Source organism: Rattus norvegicus, chromosome 6 (genome assembly GCF_021556685.1).
Source record: "Rattus norvegicus strain SHRSP/BbbUtx chromosome 6, alternate assembly SHRSP_T2T, whole genome shotgun sequence".
NCBI classification, from domain to species: domain Eukaryota; kingdom Metazoa; phylum Chordata; class Mammalia; order Rodentia; family Muridae; genus Rattus; species Rattus norvegicus.
In genome coordinates this window covers 137,872,501-137,878,057 of record NC_141539.1, presented here as the reverse complement: position 1 = coordinate 137,878,057, position 5,557 = coordinate 137,872,501, and the positions used below count along the sequence as shown (strand labels likewise).

The following is a 5,557-nucleotide window of genomic DNA, read 5'->3' as shown; positions in this document are numbered from 1 at the left end:
GGGGACCAAACCCAGGGCCTTGCGCTTCCTAGGCAAGCGCTCAACCACTGAGCTAAATCCCCAACCCCTAATTTTATTTTTAAAGACGGGATCTCACGGCGTAGCTCTGCCTGTTCTAGACCTTGCTGTGTAGACCAGGCTACTCTCGAACCCACAGAGATCTGCCTGTCTCTGTCTGCCAGGTGGGAACCACCACACCCAGCCCTTTCTAGAACCCCCAGCCACCACAGGGAAACTGAGGCCCAAGGCTCGAGAATGGGAGACGTTGTTGCTGCTTCACATCTGTGTGTCTGCACCACAGGCGGCTGCCTACACAGTAACTGGCTGGGGTAGTGGTTGTGAGTCAGGCAGCAGGCGTTTCCTCCTCAGGTCAGCTGCCTAGGCTGGTGGGGGTTGGGGAGCTGGGGTGGGGTCCCTGGCTCTCAGAGATGGAGCCTTTGAGGGGAACCGCCCAGTCCCTGTGGTAGGGTGTGTGTGTGTGTGTGTGTGTGTGTGTGTGTGTGTGTGTGTGTGTTGGTGGGGGGGGTTGGCTGGGCTCTTGGCCTGGCTTCATGAAGACTAGAGAGGAGGGAGGGACAGTGAGGGGAGGGACTGCGGAGGGGAGGAACTGGTGGGAGGCAGCCGGCCCAGGATCGCTTCTAGACAAGTTTGAGAACGGGTCCTCTTCAGAGAAGTGGCTGCACCCTTTCTGCACCCCGTTCCCCTTCTGGGCTCAGCCCAGAGGCACCTGCCCCTCTCACCATTCAGCAGGTCAGAGGGGGCCGGATGGGCAGCCAGCAAGGGAGGCCGGAGGGGCAGACCTGGGCTGGGTATCTTCCTCCTGTCCAGTTTCCTGCTGATGTTGAAGGATAGGATCTTTGTGGCTCCAACTAACTTGCGCCAGACACCAGCCAGGCTGGGTTGGAAAAATGCTAGCAAGGAGCTGTCTGGACCCCAGATGGCAGGAACTAAGAAGGCCCTGGAGCAGGACCTCCCGGTTTGCACTGCAGGCTGTGGGCTGCCACAGAACCTCCAGTGCCCGAGCCCCTGCCCCTGTCTGGTATAGGCAGTAGCTCCTGTTTGGAGAGAGCCTACGTTGTGAGGGACCTTGGTGCCAAAGGGACCAAATAGCTAGTTTAGTAGCAGGACCCAGAACTGCAGGTTGGGCTTTGCGACCTGGGGAGGGGGTCCCCAAATTTGGCCCACTGATCTGGTCTGATGTACAGAAACCTGGAGTGGACGTAGAAGTCGGCTCAGACAAGAGCTGACTTGCTTACTGGGGGTACCCAAGGTGAGACTTGAATTGTGGACTGCCATGTTGGGTCACACTGTCCCTGGTGTCCAGAATTTTGTTTTTACTTAATGGATCAGGGTGGCTGGTCTATTCTCAGATGGTTGAGGGTGTGGTGGCCATTCCTGCTGGCTTCTGAGTCTTCTGGGGTTGATGGGCTGGTATATTTTTTGTGCCTCAGTTTCTCCAGATGCAGGAGCTGGCCTGGGCCCTCTGCATCTGTCTACACGTCTGTGCAGGTTTGCTCGTTGCCATTTTATTTTCACCGTGGAGGCACGTTCTTTCTCAATAGCCCACACTGGTTTGCACTCACTGTGCAGCTCTGACTGGCCTTGAGCTTCCTGTCTCTTTGGCTTCTGCCTCTCGAGTATCTGCCGGGATTAATGGCCCTGTGCCGCCACACTCCGCCTTGCCGGGAGTTTTGACAAGTTCATTTTCTTTTCCTTCCTTAGCCATTTCTTGCACTAACGATCATTGTGTACTGGGCTCCCTCCAAGTGCTTGGGGGATGCAGAGGCAGCAACAGGACTGCCTCACTGCCTGTGCCTTTGCTCGTTTGCTCGCTTGGAGCCCCGGGGTGGTGGGGAGGGCGCAGAGCAGCTATGAAACGTCCAGCTTGGGAGAGGGCCTGGGCCCAGAGGGAAGCAGTGAGTTGAGGCAGGCTGAGAGGTCTTGCCTAGGTGATTCCGAGTAGGAGCTTGTTTTGGGAGAGAAAACTGTGAACGTTCTCCTGGGCATAGCTGGCCTATGTGGGGAAGAGCTCTGGCCCCCGGACTGAGTGGCTCAGCCCTTCGGAGCTGGCTCCCTTCCTAGTCTCAGACTTCTCTCCAGAAGCATTGGGGGATGGAGTGGGCAGGCCTGCCACCGCCTGGGGGTGTTGCTCCACAAGGTCTGAAGGTCTCATGACAGTCATCCCAGCTTAGCGCTTGCTTTGTGAAGTTCCAGGATGGGGTGAGGCCTGAGAACATGCAAGGTGGGGTGCCTGTGAGCCCACGGAGGCACAAAGAGCCCAATCTGAAAGCAGAGGCCCTCCCAGTGGGAGCCTGCCCTGGGCCCCAACCACGGCAGCTGTTTCACATCGGGCTGTCACTGGAAGCTCAGAGGGGCACCCCTGACATGTGTATACATGTCTCGGGCTACTGGGCAGCTGTGTATCTCAGCCGGTTTTCTAAGGCTCTCACTGCCCTGGTAACATGCAAATGTGCCCACCACACCAGACCCCACCTGGGAGTCAAAGCAGTCCGAATGCAAACTCTAGTTTTGTCTAAGTGAATGACCAGCCCTGCCTCCATGGCCCTGCTGAAGGCCCTCAACAGAGGTGAACAGGGACCGTGGGGACAGCCTGCCCCTCTCTGTAGCCTCTGCCTGCCTCCTTTGCTCTCCCCAAGGCCGACTATTCAGCGTTCCATGTGCTAGCCTAGTTCCTGGAACTCCAGCTTCTCCAAACAAGGGGCTTCTACCATGGTACCCTCCACATACCCCGCCCAGCCCCTCCATACTGAGTGCGGGTTTGTGCCTGTAGGAGTGGGACCCTAACGCCAGTGTTTGGGACTGAGTAGAGGGTTCGAGATATTGAGGAGGGGCCAGGGAGTTTGAGGGACTATCAGGTGACAGTGGCCAGACCTGCTAGGCTTAGCTCAGGTGTGTCCCCGTTTCCTCCTCTATAAAACAGGGCTTTGGTGACTGTCAACAACCTGTGTCATTATCAAGGTGGCAGTGTTCATGGCTGGGCTGTTTACAGAGCTGCCTTTGAGAGCCGCATGTGGGCAGGCAGTTAAGGTACTTCCCTGTCCCCTAGGCCTGGGCGTCGTGTTCTAGGTGGGTGAGGCTGGGCACTGAGGCTTCCATCGTTCTCACAGGGGTGGGTAGCTTCCATCCTGCATCCAGTAGGGTTTCCGATGGCCTCTTTGTGCATTCTTGGGCAGGGGTTGGGTAGGGCCGGGTGGGCTCCTGCTAGCCCCTGGAGTGCAGCCTGGTGGCGAAGTCCGAGCCTCCTCTCAGGGCCACTGCTCTCATTCTCACAAGGAAAGGAGGGCTGTGTGGGTGGGATTGTGCATTCAGAAGCTTGCTAAGCCTGAGGAGGGACCTGAACCCCAGGCAGCCGGGCCAGGGCTGGCCTGCCTCTTGCTGCCTTCCCTCCCTCCCCTCTTAAACCCCCAGCACAGAGCACATCCTACTTCACAGCTGTCAACACCTTTCCTCGTGGGCTTTTGATACCCACGAGACTCCCTGAGACAGATTTGCGATACCGTTTCTCAGGGGTGGGTCACTGCCTGCCTGTAGAATTCTTCCATTCCGGGCTCCCATTCGAAGCCCAACCTGACCCAGTATTGAGCGTGGGCCCTGGCTAAAACTCCAGCCTCAGGCAGGAAAACAGGAAGACCCTGGCCTGGCTTCCAGGAAGGGGAACTGACCCAGGATCCCTCTTATAGCTGGCCTCTTTCCACATCCCCTGCCCAGTCCCTTTCTCTCTCCACCCCTGAAGTCAGTATGTGTCTAGGGCAGAGTGTGGATTCTCTGAGCAGCCCTGGGAGCCCTAGCATTGGTGGGGTGCACGGACAGAGACTGGAGGGGGGAATGGTGATAAGGCCCGATGGTCGAAGAACTTCTCTTCTACCACCAAGGTTATGGGGTGGTGGTGGTGTGTGGGATGTGCACATGGGGTTCCAGGGATATTTGGTTTTTGGGTATTATCTTGCCTAAGGTCAGTTTACGAACAGGGAGATTGAGACTCTGGCTTTGCTGGTGCCCTGGAGTCCGTGGTTTAGCCCGCAGAGTAGAGGTTAAGGAGAAGATGGCAGCCAGTTGCCCTTCTTTGGCCCTCCCCACCTCTCTTGGGAGGACCAAGCCCCAAAGCTCCATCTGTAGCCCTCTAAGAACCACTTTCCACGAGAAGAAGAGCAAGGAAGGTACAGGAGAAGCAAGAGAGGCAAGTTCTGATACGCATGCTCCAGGGGTGCCTCTGGGGACAGGTGTGTCAGGACCCACAGGGTGGCCTTTGTGCATATAGTGGGAAACCCAGGCTCAGAGAGGAGGCAGGTCCGCTCACAGTCAGACAGTACATCGGCCAGAGCACAGGGGCTACACCCAGAATCCGGCTAGACGTGGGAATCCTTGTCCCTGTGGGTGTGTCATTAAGGCCAGTGACAGGTCTGAATTACTGACTGAGACAGTCTGTGTGACAGGGACTCCACCCCTTGGGACAGGGAGGGGCTGTTTGTCTCCAGCATTGATTCCCTTGTGGGGGCAGTTCCTGGAGCCCAGGCCCAGCCAGGGCACAGGGCCTATGAGCAGGGTTCTTTCTCTGACGATCTAGGAACTTTAGGCTGGAGTTCTAAGTGGGGGGAAAAGTTTGGTTTGTTTTTTTTATGTCCCAATAAAACTTTATTTACAAAGGCAGGCAGTGCTTTTCGGACTTCTGACACAGAGAAGGTATCTTGACTTAGATCATTTAGGAAATAAGTACGGTGTCGGACATAGTGGCTCACACCTTTAATCCCAGCCTTCGGGAGGTAAAGGCTCGGGAGGCGAGGCAAAGTGGATCTCTGTGAGCTCCAGGACAGCCAGGGTACATAGCGAAACCCTGTCTCAAAACAAAAACAAGGGACTGGAGAGATGGCTCAGTGGTTAAGAGCATCGACTGCTCTTCCAGAGGCCCTGAGTTCAATGCCCAGCAACCACATGGTGGCTCACAACCATCTGTAATGGAATCCAATGCCCTCTTCTGGTGTTTTCTGTCTGAAGACAGCTACAGGGTATTCATATACATAAAATAATAATTCTTGAAAGGAAGGAAGGAAGGAAGGAAGGAAGAAAATGGTAGGACAGTGACCAGTGACAAGTGACAGTGACCAGTGACAAGCACACTGGGACAACAGAGCATGCTGGAACTACGATGATGGGTAGGCAGCAATAGCCTGGGAAGTTACCAGCAGATTGTTGCCCTAGTTCACCTCAGCCTAGGATGGGACATGAATCCCAGCTGCCCTCAGCTTCCTCTCCTTCAGCACAGCCAGGCCTTCTCACATCAGCCCCTCTGCTGGGAACAGCATGGACGCCTCACATGCTGGGCACAGATAGTGCTAAGCACACGTTGTACACAGTTGTACATCCTACGTGCCCACCCTCCTTGCTCCTTACGCTCTCTCTCACGACGAGTGCCTGTTTCTCACCTTCTTCCCGTCTTCCTACTGGACATTAAACTCACAGCTTCTTACACGCCGGGCAGATGTTCCCAGACCTTTTTCTACCGAGCATTCACCTTTGTTTTGGTTTGCAAGGATCATTT

At 55.8% G+C, this 5,557-nt stretch overlaps 1 protein-coding gene across 1 annotated transcript in view; it reads left to right on the top strand.

Moving 5' to 3' along the window:
* The first annotated feature begins 628 nt into the window (after positions 1 to 628).
* The window catches only part of Ahnak2 (AHNAK nucleoprotein 2), a 35,219-nt gene continuing 30,290 nt past the window's right edge, over positions 629 to 5,557 (top strand). Inside the window, 1 exon segment of the mRNA NM_001446917.1 lies at positions 629 to 750. The gene's annotated coding sequence lies outside the window, so the exon portion shown is untranslated.